The sequence below is a fragment of the Saimiri boliviensis genome, chromosome 15 (genome assembly GCF_048565385.1).
Source record: "Saimiri boliviensis isolate mSaiBol1 chromosome 15, mSaiBol1.pri, whole genome shotgun sequence".
NCBI lineage: Eukaryota > Metazoa > Chordata > Mammalia > Primates > Cebidae > Saimiri > Saimiri boliviensis.
This window is the reverse complement of record NC_133463.1, coordinates 30541082-30555820: the sequence shown is the minus strand read 5'-3', so window position 1 is coordinate 30555820 and position 14739 is coordinate 30541082. Positions and strand designations below refer to the sequence as shown.

Below are 14739 nucleotides of genomic sequence, written 5' to 3'. Positions count from 1 at the left end.
GAAAGGTTAAACTTTGTTTCAAGTAGGTTCTATATTCGGAAGAAACAACTTTGGGAACAAGCTCTTTTTCTTTTAAAGGTTGTTGGGTTTCCCCCCCTCCCTTTGGCAGGGGAGGGGATTCCACTTGGATGCTTGAATTCTTCATGCCAAAAGAATTTCCCCTTCAACGGATGGTAAGCACTATTAGGGAGATCAAGTGCATCTCCTCAAGGCACTCTGAGACGGTATTCAATTTTTAGTCAGCAGAGAATGCACCTAATATTGATCTCAATCTGGTAATTCGTGGCAAAATCTGCACAGAGGAAGACGCATCCTTCTAAGAGTCCAGCATGAGTGTTGGAAAGAACAGAACCCATGGATGAGAGAAGTGCCATGAAACCGTCGGCTGGGCCACCTCACCTGCCCTCTAAGCAAAACCACGCCCAGGCCAGCTCAGAGAAAGTGAGCCCGAAATGAACCTCTTTCATCCCCCACACTCTGAAATTTCTTCCTGAATTTGCGAACATTTACCGCTATCCCTCACTCGGGTCACATTTTATTGCTTGTCTCCTAGCATAGCTGTGACCTGGGGCTACAGGAGATGGGAAGAGGTTCAAGATGCCGTTCTTGTCCCTAGAGATTCATAATTTATTTCACTGGGATACAAAAAACCCAACTGAGAAGTTCATCAGATGTGTTCTTGGTGAGTGTTCAGGACTTCCAAGAAGGAAGGATAGCTAGGGAGTGACAGAACAGGAAGAGCTTCCCGGAGCAGGTGGGCCCTGGAGTTCTGAATGACAGCCTGAGCATTGATGGAGCCATATCCAGAAGGCACTAGGCAACCAGGGCTGGCATCCATCGCACACTCCTTCAAACTGATGTGATAAGATCTTTGCTTGAATTTCCCCAGATGAGGCTGAGTGCAGAGGGCATGCGGGACTGAGGGGGCAGGGCTGACAGTCTCTATTGAGTCTGCAGTTCCCAACACTCCACCCCACCCGGAAAAACCAGAGCTGTACAGTCAGTTACCTGAGGGCTCAGTGGCCGTCAGTTATTACTTCTCATGGCCCTAAGGAATTGTACGCCCATTCAAAGTGCTGTCTTTGTTTTCTAGTAAATATGTATTTCTTTGTCTCAGTCCATGTCTAGTGAAATGAGGCTTTAGCTCCCCTTATGGTCTGTGTTGGGATAACTGCCTGACTGAGATGATGTGAAATCTGTGCAGATGTTTGGCTCAGTGTGCAGAGGGAAGGAACGATGCGGAAGAAGAAAAAACATGGTCTAGGGACCCAGAAGTTGCTGTTCTCCTATATGCGAGGATAGTCCTTGATGTCTTACAAGCACATTCTTAATTATCTATAACACCACCACAGAGCACATATGGTGAAGCCTATTTTATAGAGGAAGAAGGAGGTACACAGAGGAAGCTAACTCATTTACCCAGAGGCAGCTAATAAGGAGCAAAGCTTGAATAGGAACCCATGTTTCAGGCCAGGCGCAGTGGCTCACGCCTGTAACCCCAGAGCATTGGGAGGCTGAGGCAGGAGGATCACTTGAGGCCCCAGGAGTCTGAGACCAGCCTGGGCAATACAGCAAGACCTCATCTCTGTAGAAAAAAATTAGCCGGGCATGGTGGCTCATGCCTAACCGTCCGAGCGACCTGGGGAGGCTGCGGTGGGAAGAAGGCTTGAGCCCAGGAGTTCAAGGCTACAGTGAGCTATGATCACACCACTTCACTCCAGCCTAGGTGACAGAGAAAAAACTCTGTTTCTAAAAAAAAAGAAAAGAAAAAAAGAAACCCATATTTCAGTCAATGACAGACCACATATATAATGGTGGTCCCATAAGATTATAATGGATCTGCCCTATACAGAGGTACCACTAAAAAAAATTTTATCCCGTATTTTACGGCACCTTTTCTATGTGTAGGTGTGCTTAGATATACAGACACCACTGTGTTGTAGTTGCCTATAGTGTTCAGTATGGTAACACGCTGTACAAAAAGTTTTTAGCCTCGGAACCACAGGCTATTCCACGTGGCCTGGGTGTGTAGTCGGCTCATAGCACCTACGTTTGTGTAAGTTCACTCTGTTTCACACAATGACAAAATCACCTAAAGACACATTTCTCAGAACCATCATTCAGCAACACGTGACTGTGTAGGGCTAGGTCAATACAGGATAGCTCTTGCTGATCCTAGCCTGAGTTTGTCCGCTAGGCTATGCTGCCTCTCACTCAGATGAGAGGGAAGAGCTCTTGGTGGAGACTTCTGGAGGACTGTAGAGGAAGATTGTAAAAACTGAATGCTGACCTCCTACTTCCCAGTTTTCCCAGGCTGTGATGAACAAACAGGATGGAGGGGTGGTGGCAGACTAGACAGAGGAAGAGCTATGCGGGACCACTGAGAAACCTGCAGATGGAAGGAAGGGCAGGGAAGCTGGAAGCAGGGGAAATGAGAGACCATGGGGAAAGAGAACAGGCTTTGGTGATTCTGCCTTAGGTAAGGGTCATCAGGGGTGCGGTTGGAGAGAGAAGAAAGTAGATTTCTTGTCCTGAGAAAACACTAGTGACATTAAAACTTGGATGTCAGGGAAAGGCATGGGTTTACAGGGAAAAAGGCTGAGTCTGCTGTGTTGGAAGTTTTGGAGACACTTCAGCATCTAGGCTTCTGGTGTGCTGGAGAGTCAGTGCTGGACCAGGAGGCTCACCTCACACTGAGCTGCTGAAAACCATGGTGGGAACTGTGGATGGATGGGACCACTGAGTGGCTCCTGAACAGTGAACCTTTGGGATCACCACCCTATATGTCTCACAATTCAGTATCGCTGCTTCTCAGTGGAGGCTCTGCTGCCTCCGTGGGAGAGCACTGGAAAATAGAGGGGATACTTTTGATTGTCCCAGGGGTTGAAGGATGCTACAGGCCTTCAATAGATACACTGGGACACAAGGAAACAGATCTTTGGCAAGCATAGGCCAGCTCTGCAAAGTCAGAAATTTCTCTGGGGTCCTCTTGATTTGTAAATATCCCATTGAGCATTCATTTAGGTGAAAAATCTATTTTTAAGTCTCTGAGCCCATAACCTAATTATAGGTTCCATATATACCTATATATTTTGCTTCATGTAAATTTATATGCGTTTTCGGAGGACTATAATCACATACATAGAGAGAAAATCATACTTTGTTTTGTTGGAATTTGACTGAGCTGTTCCATTTCAGGAAATCACGTATCTGCTGGCAACATCACTCCTAAAATTTGAGTTACTACTCTGCATTGATATCTATCCCATTAATGGTAATTTAATTTTACATATTCATTGAAGCACCTGATTATTTTGTATTAAGTGCTCATGTCTAACAGTAATTTTGTTTGTTTGTTTTTGTTTTTGCAGAGCTAGCTGAAGTTTTATTTTGGACAAACAACAACAACAGCAACAACAAAACAAAACAAAGCAATTGAATTGTTTTGTAGCTGGAGGCATGGGCAAGGGGGTCCCCAGGCAGTAAACTCCCCCGAGGGTGGGCTGAGGGCTAGGGCTGAGTCTCAGGTGGGTCTCCGGTTCCCTGTGCTCCCCTGCACAGCAGCCTTCCTCCCGGCCTCTGGGGCAGCCGCAGGAAGGGCAGGCTGGCGGGGGTGGCTACCGTGGCTGTTCACTTGGGCACGTCAGAGGACTGGGACACCAGCTTCCCATTGTGGGGCTCGATCTTCTTCACAACAACCCTGGTGGAGCTGGTGCAGCTGAAGGAGCTGGAGCCTGCGCCAGAGCCAAAGCTGGAGCCCAGGCCGTAGCTGAGACCCAGGCTTGTGAGGCCCTCACAGGCAGAGCTCACCTGCGTAGCCACTGGTGGTCTTTGTAGGGATATTCCTGTTCTGCATCCCAGACTCCAGCCAGCTTTCCTCACCCTCTAGCAGCTTCATGTAGGTGGCGATCTCAATGTCGAGGGCCAGCTTGATGCTCATCAGCTCCTGGTACTCATGCAGCTGCCACTGTGTCCTGCTTGGCCCACTGCAGGGCAAACTTCAGCTCAGACAGCTCGTCATTGGCATCCTTAACGGCCAGCTCCCCACGCTGCTGGCATCATGATGGTAGCCTCCAGGGATGCCCTCTGGCCTTTGAGGCCCCCAGTCTCAGCCTGGAGCTGGCTGATATTCCAGTTCATCTCGGAGATCTCTGTCTTCGTACGTGCAGGTCATACCCGTGCTTCCCAGCCAGCGTCTGCAGCTCCTCCTTTGCTCCTTCTGGAATCTCTACCGGCTTCAGCCCGCCTGCCTCCACTCCTGCCTCTACCATGTCCATCAGGGTGACCCAGAAGTCCTAAAAGGTGTTCACCTCTGGCCTCTGGGCTCACAGCAGCCACTGCTACGGGAGTGGTCCTGATGCCCACATCAGCTCCTTGAGCTTCTCCTGAGAGGGCAGCAGCAGCTTCTGCAGTGGCCTGGGCAGAAGCTACAGTAGGGCCAGTGGCATGGGAGGCATCACCCCATCACAGTAAACCAAAGCCTGCTGAGCCCCTTAACCTGGAAGTAGACCCCAACATCCAGGCTGTGCCCACCCAGGAGAAGGAGCAGTTCAAGACCCTCAACAACAAATTTGCCTCCTTCATAGGCAAGGAACGGTTCCTGGAGCAGCAGAACAAGATGCTGGAGATCAAGTGGAGCCTCCTGCAGCAGCAGAAGATGGCTCAGAGCAACATGGACAGCATGTTCGAGAGCTACAGCAACAATCTTAGGCGGCGGCTGGAGACTCTGGGCCAGGAGAAGCTGAAGCTGGAGGCGGAGCTTGGCAGCATGCAGGGGCTGGTGGAGGACATTAAGAACAAGCGTGAGGATGAGATCAGTAAGCGTACAGAGATGGAGAGTGAATTTGTCCTCATCAGGAAGGATATAGATGAAGCTAACATGAACAAGGTAGAGCTAGAGTCTCGCCTGAAAGGCTAACTGACGAGATCCACTTCCTCAGGCAGCTGTATGAAGAGGAGACCTGGGAGCTGCAGTCCCAGATCTCAGACGCATCTGTGGTGCTGTCCGTGGACCACAGCCACTGCCTGGACGTGGACAGCATCGTCACTGAGGTCAAGGCTCAGTACGAGATTGCCAGCTGCAGCTGTAACAGTAAATTAAAATAGACTTTTCTCTATAGGTTCCTTTCCCTTCCTTTATTCTTTATACTTACCGTTAGGCCATTAGATTGTATTTTTTAAAAAAATTATGTGTGCATATTAGTTATTTTATCTATACAGTTTAATTTAGTGGAGTGAAGAGAGTGTTACAAATCCATTGTGATAAGGAAGGGCTGGTACTGATAGGGTTGAGAACTATTAGTTCTAGACTAGCACTATCCAGTAGAATATCATAGGAACCACAAACATATTTTACATTTTCTAAAAGCCACCTTAAAAAATAAAAGGATGGAATATTACTCAGCCTTAAAAAGGAAGTAAATCCCATCACATGATGTGAGATGGCTGAAGCTTGAGGACATTATGTTAAGGGAAACAAGTCAGTCCCAAAAAGACAGATACTGTGTGATTCCACTTACGTGAGGTATCTAAAATATCTGAGTTCATAGAAATAAAAAGTGGAATGTTGGTTGCCAGAGCTGAAGAGAGGGGCATATGGGGAGTTGTTTAATGGGTATAGAGTTTCAGAGTTGCAAGATGAAGTTCTGGAGATCTGTTTCACCACAATGTGAATATACTTAACGTTACTGAACTGTACACTTTAAAGTGGTTAAGAGGGTAAATTTTACGTAATGTGCCTTTTACTATAATAAGAAAAATAAGAGCAGACAATACTAATTTTGATAACATGTATTTATTTAACTCAATATATTAAAAACACTATCATTTCAATATGTAATCAATATAAAAATTACCAATGAGATATTTTATATTCTCTTTCTTATACAAAGTCTGAATTCTGTGTGCATTTTACACATACAGCACGTATCAACCCGGAATGGCCGCATTTCCAGTGCTCAGATACCCACATGGCTAGTAGTTACAGCAAACGCTAACAACACCTGCTGAGCAGACCTTCAGTACCAGGCATTGCTGTGGGTCCTTTACATAGAATTACTCTTTCCATGCTTAGGCCTATAAGATAGGCACCAGGAAATTGAAGCTCAGAGACCTTGAATAGTACACTCGATGTCAAGAGAAACTGTGGCCAAGTGGAGAGCTGTGCCCAGGCATTCTGGCTCCAGAGCCCCTGCCTTAGTCACTGTGCGTAGACACTTTGTGGGGCTTTTCTCTTGGACTCCTGTTCTGGCCAAGTGGGAGTCCACCCAGCCTCTTTTCCCAGGGGGATACTAGGAGTGTGATTCCATGGACATTCTCTTCCGTGGGCTTGCGCATGTGGAAGCACACGGGAAACTGAACCCTGGGAAAGTGAACTGCGGCTGCACAGGCTTTAGGGCATCAAAACTTGGCTGGCCCCAGGGAGCCAGTTAGGCTTGTCTCTCCCTGCTTTCCTGCTTAGCGTAACAGATGCTGGCCAGCTCTTCTGCACAGAAGAAAGCAGCCCGGGTCTGCTTCGCAGCTGCCTTCAGTGTTCTCTGTTCTCTACATTCCCATTAGGAGAGGTAGTGGGCCTGGTGAATCAAGACAAAGAATCACACACAGATGTGTCAGAAAGACGGTCCCAACACACACATCTAATAAGGACTTACTACCAGGACCTTGCTGGTGAATTGCTTGTATTCCAATAACTTTTTCTCCTGAGTTTCCCTTAATAAAGACAGATTTCTTCATTTCCTGGGGCTTTCTCAAGATTATACTGACAACTTCCCCATTAATTATCAAATTATGCCCCGTCACAAAATGATTACATTTGCTTCCCACCTAAACATTTCCCCTTGTTTGTGAAAAGTCTCATTTAAACTAATATGCTTTTAACTTGCTCAATTTCAACACCTCCGTAGAGGCTACTAATGAGCTTATTCCTCGCCCAGCTGGTCTCTCGGCCCTTCCTTGTGTTCTCCGTTCCAAGACCAATTTAGATCTTGTAGAACGGGAAACGGGAGGACTCACCGTTTGAGGGGGATGCTGGGTGGAAGCCTTCTTGAGTGGTGTTTATTTAAACACAGAACCTTGATTCTGAGCCCCCCAAGAAAGTGAAACTCCACTTGCTACTTCCAGAAATGTGAAAATCGCTTTAGAGTGGGGCCACAGCAGCAAAACAGCCTCCCAGTTTCAACTGGGTAGCTTAATGAGTCAGGTAATTAGACCCAGATTCCTTTTACAGGGGCCCCTTAATTATTATTTAATAAAGAGATGATTCCAGGCTATGACCCACAAGGCTGGCGGCACTATAAGCATGAAGCTAAAGAAATACTTCCTCCCAGATGTTGTTCTCCTCTGGCAGGGAGACAAAAGCACTCGGAAAGGACCCCTCAGCCCTTCCTTATGGAGAACGTCATGTGCCAAGCAACTCCTTTTCCTGGCAGTATCTTCTCCGAGGTGTCAGATGGGTCACTTCACTGGAGTGCTGGGAATCAGGTCAGTCTGTTCCTCTGATTAACCCTGATCTCATTCTGCTGGCAGCAGGCAGTAGCCTGAGGCCCTGCTGCCTTCTGAAGGCTGCCCACTCATGCCAAGGCTGCTGGGAGCAGAAAGAGCTAACAAGAGCACACGGAGAGCCAGGTTGTGTTCTAAGTGCTCTCAATGCCCTGCCTCCTTAAACTTTCACACGGTATCATTCTACTTCCCTCTCCATTTTACAGATCAGGAAACTGAGGCTCACTGGGGCTAGGCACACTGTCCAAGGTCACACAACTACTAATTGGGAGAACTGGAATTTGAACCACACACTTCTAACTCCAGAGCCTAAGGGCTTAACTCCTGTGTCTTATTGCTAGGGATTAGCTGACCAGGGAGAAAATTATTCGGCTATGTTTTCATGGCCAGAACTTGGGTGGGTTATCTAAGTGCCTCCATTGTCATCACTATTAATGATGTATCATGCTCTGGCCCCTGTCCAGGGGCATATAGAGTCAGTCATGGTGATCCCATCCCAGGCATATTCCTTAGACTAGAGGTGGGTCCATTATACCAACCAGACTACTAGGAGGCCCTCCCCGGGATTTTTCAAACTGGAACTTAAAAAAGATGGGTGCAACTGAGCATTTGTGAGGCCCAGGCTGCCACAGGTTATGATCCAGGTGCATGGAGAAGACAACACTGACAGCACACACAGGAAGAATTCCAATGATATTCGAGTCCTTGATTCCAGTCCCTGAGGCACAACCCTTTTATTTCCTATAATTCAGTTATATAAACCAATCAATTTCCTCTTTTCACTCAAGCTAGTCCTCGCTAGGTCTCTAGCCCCATTACAATCAAAACAGTTCTAACAACCTATGCTCTAGAATTTGATGTACTGGGGACAATGGTGGCGTCTCCACAGGGTTTTAATCTGTGCTTTAGAAAGGCAGCTGAGACATGGGCTAGAGGCATGAAGACCAGCAAGGAGGATCTTGTAGTGTGGACTGTAGCCCACAGGAGAGATGACAGGCCCAGAACCAAGGCAGTTGGTTGTAAGTCAGTTAGGATGGAGTCAAGAGATATTTTGTTGATAGAAGTTTTTAGACTTGATGATTGATTAAAATTGGGGAGGTGACGTTGGAGGTGCTCAGGGTGATTCCCATATAGAGGGTGGTGCCATTCGCTGAATGGAAGACATAGAGGCAGGGCAGATTTCAGGAGGTGCTGGAGGAGCATTAGGTAATAAGCTTGGCCATGGGTAGCTGGCTGCTGTCCAGCTGGGAGTGGCTTCTTGAAGCCAGCATGCTGTGTTCTGGCACCATGACGAAGGTGTGCTGTGGCAATCACCTGCTATTCACAGCCTCAGTCCTGACCCACTCATCCTAACCAGGGCCTCACACCCCTTTCCATCCTTCTCTCAGCTCTCCCAGTCACCAAGCAGTTGTCTTCTTTTTTTTTTTTGTCCTTGCGTTACCCAGCAGATTTGTCAGAACTGGTATTGACTTGCTGGTAGGCCTTGGGCACCTTTCCATGGGATTCTGCTCCTTCCTGCTGCCCAATTGAATTGCGCCACCTTGGATAACTCCCTCCCTGGTGTGGCGGGACAGGATGGCTAGCACTATTAAAAACAAACCAAGGAGCCACGCTGCGGAAAACAGACTGCAGCCAATTTGGCTGCTCATAATTCTTAGGCTCTTTTTGAAAGATATCTATGGCCTACCTTAGCTAAAAGGGGATGAGAATTAGGATCCCCTCTACTATGGCTGCCCAACCAAGGGGTATGGGTAGGTTGTACTGAAAGCAAGACCCAGACCAAATTCTGCTATATATACAAACATTTACCAATAAGCAGGCACTGTAATAACATGAAAGAATTTGTCTAAGGTTGATGAGATCTTTGCTCTCTGTATGACACACATCTCGCATGAGAAAATATTCTAGTCACAGAATTCAGGTGGGTTACTAGTCGGAGTCAGGCCAGACAGCATAGAATCATCTGTTATATGTGTGCGTGGCATAAGACCAGATGGAGTCTTAAGCTTGGTGGGGCATTACCAAGGGTGTAAGCTGTTGAGCTTGAAAAATTCTTAACACTCTGTGCGCACAAGCATGGAGGGCCCTTATCATATTCTTAGCCATCCATATATCTTGTGAACAACTCATTTCATCAATGAAAAATTATTTCCAAACCCGTTATACAAATGAATAGACGCCCTGGTGCTGAAGGAAGATAAAGATTGCCGAAGCTCTTGAAGAAGCTACCTCTAGAGTGTGGATTTCCCATTAGAGCCTTTCAAAGCTGATGAAACATTCTGGAGTGTGAATCCCTGATCAGGGTACTTCACACGTTAGCAAATCACTCCTAAGGTGTTGATGAAAATGGACACAGATCTCTCAGTAGATGCTGAAGTATTTAAAAATAAATTACACGCTCTGTCATCCAAACCAAAGGTTCCTGAGAACCTTTGCGTAAACTGTTCTCTGCGTACGCTATCTTCATCCTCTTTTCATCCCCTTTGCCTGAGTAAGTACATTCCGTCTTCAGGACTAAGTATATGCTGCCATCTCCTCCAGGAAGCCGTCCCTGATCCTCTCTCCAATCAGGCTAAGGGGAGTGTCTCTCCCATTTGCTCTTGTAACATCTTGTGCGACTTCTTATTTCTGAGAGTGAGTGGTCTCTTCCTTTGACTTGACTGTGATTCCTAGTCCGTGCATCCCTAGTACCAAGCCAATGAGGTAAGCAATTTGTTTGTAAAATTGAATTAAATTCAAAAGAGACTGATTTTGTTTTTATTTCTCTCTGCTTCCTACCAATGTATCAGAATTGGGATCACCCAACCGTGTGCTTAGCCAAAGATTATAATCGATGAGAGGGAATGGATGAGACACAGCCCTGGATAGGCTGTAAATTTGAGAATAATTTGGGAAGGGCCAAATATAGAAATATTTGTAGTTGTTTTCACTTTATTTTATTTATTTTTTGAGACAGGGTCTCCCTCTGTCACCCAGGCTGGAGTGCAGTGGCATTGTCTCAGTTCACTGCAACCCTGTCCTGGGCTCAGGCGATCCTCTCACCTCAGTGCCCCCAGTAGCTGGGACTACAGGTACACATCACCATGTCTGGCTACATTTTGTAATATTTTTGTAGAGACAGGGTCTTGCCATGTCACTCAGGCTAGACTTGAACTCCCTGGCTCATGTGATCCACCTGCCTTGGCCTCCCAAAGCTCTGGGATTACAGGCATGCATCACCATGCCTGGCCTGTTTTCACTTTAAATGCTCCAAGTCTTCACTGAGTTTACTCTTAAGTTAAGGTCTGGAGCTGGAGTTGTGGTGAGGATCTTCTGCATCAGCTTATCTCTGATATTTATCCCCAAAAGAAGCAGACAGAAGCCTTATTCATCCAACGTTTCTCCAAGAGTCACGCATCGACCTTATCTATGAGCTGAGCGAAGGTCCATAAGGTGCTGTCAGCCAGACAGAAAGCCCATCGGGAGGCTGCTGACCTCATTTTGCCTGCCCCCCCCACCACAGTCCAAATATCCAGACTTGAACTTGACATTTGCCAAGGTACAGCTAAACAAATGGTGGTAAAATGATGCTCACCTATTCGGCTCCACATCAAAGTGGCTGAATGGGGTTTTCAATGTTAGAATAGATTCTCAGAAATACTGAGAGACACATCAGTTATTCAGAGGTACTGTTCCTTTGCAACTCTGAACTTGTAATTTTAAATATGACCAGGCCTATATCTCATTGAGTATTTTATTTCATTTAAATAGTGAAGAAGGAAGAGAAGACAATGTGGAATTTATGCATTCAGAATATATAAAGTTTGTGCTTTTGCATTATGTTGAAAATACTGTGAACAAAAGTAATTGCTGTTTTCAGGGGTTTCAGGAAAGCAACTGGAAGAGCGTAATTCCTGTTTCTCTTCTGCTCTTTTAGCCACAGCCCCAGTATCCTCTCCTCTTCTCACCTTCAACCCTCTTAGTCCTACATGCTACCGTTATCACAGAGACGCACAGGCTCAGCATTCTGGGGCATGAGCACTGGGCAGGAATGTTCTACAATGCAGAGTCAAAACCCATAATTCCAGGAAATGGATTGGGCAGTGGCCACCCAGAACCCCTGGGCCCACCTTCAGTTAGAGCTGGACAGGTATGGATGGCCTCGGGTTGTTATTCTTACTTCTCAGTGAACAAGGGAGCTTCTGAAAAGCTCTCGGATAAAGGTTATTTAAATAAAGGTCACTCTTGAATAAAATCTGGTGGGTTTGTATACTTTGCTCTGGTCCTTAGTAAAAATGGTCAAAAATAGTAATAAAAGGCCAGGTGTGGTAGCTCATGCCTATAATCCCAGCACTTTGGGAGGCCAAGGCAGAAGGATCCCTTGAGGTCAAGAAGTTCCAGACCAGCCTGGGCAATATAGTGAGACCTGGCTCATGTGATCCACCTTCACAAAAAATAAAAGAATTCACTGGACATGGCAGTCTGTAGTTCCAGCTACTCAGGAGGCTGAGGTGGGAGGATTACTTGAGACCAGGAGTTCAAGGCTTCGGTGAGCTGTGATCGTGCCACTGCATGGCTCATTACTCCAGCCTGGATGACACAGTAAGACCCTGTCTCAAAAAAAAAATAAATAATAATAATAATAATAATACAAAAAGATACTCAAGCCCTCATCTGAAATATCTGGAGAGCCAGATGTGTTCTAGAACTCAAAATTTTTTGGAGTTTAGAAAGGTAACATAGTTGCTGACAGCTCAGTGGAGTCTGGGCCAGCCCTCCAGCAAATCATCACATGAGCATTTCCGCAGCAGTGTATGACAATTCATCCCCAGGGAGGCAACGAGAGGCTGATGAGCTTACATTAATTCAGGTCAAGTCGGGTTTTGCCACCAAATGAATTATGGAAAAACTTGGTTTCCAGAGCTGTCTGAATTTCAGAACTTCTGGATGGGGGATCGTGGACTTGTAATCACATTTTCCTGAGGGGCTATTGCCAAGCTTATCTTTTTTAAGAGGAAAGACTTTGACTTCCACTACCCCACTTAGGAAGCCACAAACCAGCACACAGGTTTGGGCTCAAAAGCTTGACATCCTGCAGGTGAAACAGTAGGAATCCCTCTCATGAGCATTCCCTTTTCAGAGATTTTCTGACTGTGTGTATGTTTTTAGTTTTTCTTTCTGTGCTCTGCTTAAGGCAGTGTCGTCACCCCTGTGGATCCCCCACGATGGTGAAACAAGACAGAATAATGGTTAAGGGCTAACACTTCATGCTCAGAAGGAACTTGGTTGAAATCTTACCTCTGGCACTCTTTAGTTGTTTGTTAGATTCTGGGAATTTGCTTAACCTCTCTGAACCTCAGCTTACTCAGCTATAAATCCTCTTGCAGGGCTGTCATAAGAATTACATGAGACTAAAAAATTGCTCACATTTATGGAATGCTTGCTCTGTACCAAGCACTATATTAAGAGTTATACGTGAAGGGTTATTTTATCAAACAAATACCATCCCTATTTAATAGATGAGGAAGCCGAGGCTCAGAAAATTTACCCAATTGAAGCCATATTGCTATTAAATGGAGAAGCTGGTATTCCACATGAGGTAGTCTAACTCCTGGTACCCTTAACTACTCTGCTCTAATTACTCATCAGACTGTAGATAAGATGTTTTGCACACTCTCTGAACACAGTGAGCTTTCAATGTAAGGTAACTATGATGTCATGGTGATGACAATGATGGCAGTGATGGTGATAATAAAAAAGGATCAAGTTTTACAGAAAACAGAATCCAGAGGAAGACCATTGAGTGATCTGGTTGCCAATGATCATTCACATAGTACCCCTGACTTGATTCCCTAGGGATTGCCCCGCACAGTTCTATCAACTTCTTTTTTTTTTTTTTTTTTTTTTTTGAGACGGAGTTTCACTCATTACCCAGGCTGGAGTGCAATGGCCCGATCTCGGCTCACCGCAACCTCCGCCACCCGGGTTCAGGCAATTCTCCTGCCTCAGCCTCCTGAGTAGCTGGGATTACAGGCATGTGCCACCATGCCCAGCTAATTTTTTGTATTTTTAGTAGAGACGGGGTTTCACCATGTTGACCAATATGGTCTCGATCTGTTGACCTCGTGATCCACCCGCCTCGGCCTCCCAAAGTGCTGGGATTACAGGCGTGAGCCACTGCGCCCAGCCTCAACTTCTTTTTAAATAGGGTCCCAAGTATAACTTGTGTCCAGATTTTTTTTAAGTCACTGGTTGGGCCAGGCACAGTGGCTCACGCCTGTAATCCCAGCACTTTGGGAGGCTAAGGCCAGTGGATCACCTGAGGTCAGGAGTTCAAGACCATCCTGGCCAACATGGTGAAACCCCGTCTCTACTAAATATACAAAAATTAGCTGGGCGTAGTGGTGAATGACTGTAATTCCAGCTACTCGGGAGGCTGAGGCAGGAGAATCACCTGAACCTGGGAGGCAGAGGTTGAAGCAAGCTGAGATGGCACCATTGCACTCCAGCCTGGGCAAAAAGAGCAAAACTCTGTCTCAAAAAATAAATAAATAAAAGTAAATAAAATGGTACTGGTCGGTTTTCCATGCCCTCTAGCTCAGTGGTACAACAGTACCACTCCTAGTTCCTTGGGAAACAGACTCACAGGCCAAGATTTATGTGCAGAGTTTATGGTCAATTGTTGTAGGGATCAACAACAGTAGGGAACAAAGGAAATAGTGCAACTGCACCAGATCAATCTGCTTTCATTTTTATGTAACAAAGTTGTGAGTTGTTTTCAGTTACCAGGAACCCTCAGGTTGAAGATCACATAACCTGAGCACGCCCAGACTAACCAAGGATTCAACCATGTGTGGAGTGTAAGGTCTCAAACTGAGAGAGGGAGCAGGGATTGAATTAAGAAGGAGATGCTAAATGGCAGGATACAGAATCCAATCAGATGGAGTCCTGGTGTCACCCTGTGGCAGGATCCAGTCAGATCGTGCCTCCCTGGCAGCACTTCATTGAAAGACTCAATCAGATCATGGCTCATTACCCTATGTTTATAAAGCCTGATCCAGTCCCCAGCTCGGGAAGACAGATTTGAGTGTTTCCTCCTGTCTCCTTGACAATTGGCTCTAAATAAAGCCTTTCTTTTCTCAAAATCCAGTGCATGGTATTGGCTTTTATACTGGCACATAAAATTGGCTCACTTGGGAAGTAAGCCCATTGATTGATGGGTAACAATAGGAATGAACAGAGAGAACTGCATTGTGATGCCAT

The 14739-nt window shown here is 46.1% G+C and overlaps 2 pseudogenes; one reads left to right on the top strand and one right to left on the bottom strand.

Moving 5' to 3' along the window:
- Window positions 1–3630: 3630 nt before the first annotated feature.
- LOC141581385 (keratin, type II cytoskeletal 8 pseudogene) lies at window positions 3631–4271 on the bottom strand (annotated as a pseudogene).
- LOC101049842 (keratin, type II cytoskeletal 8-like) lies at window positions 4270–12730 on the top strand (annotated as a pseudogene).
- The last annotated feature ends 2009 nt before the right edge of the window (window positions 12731–14739 follow it).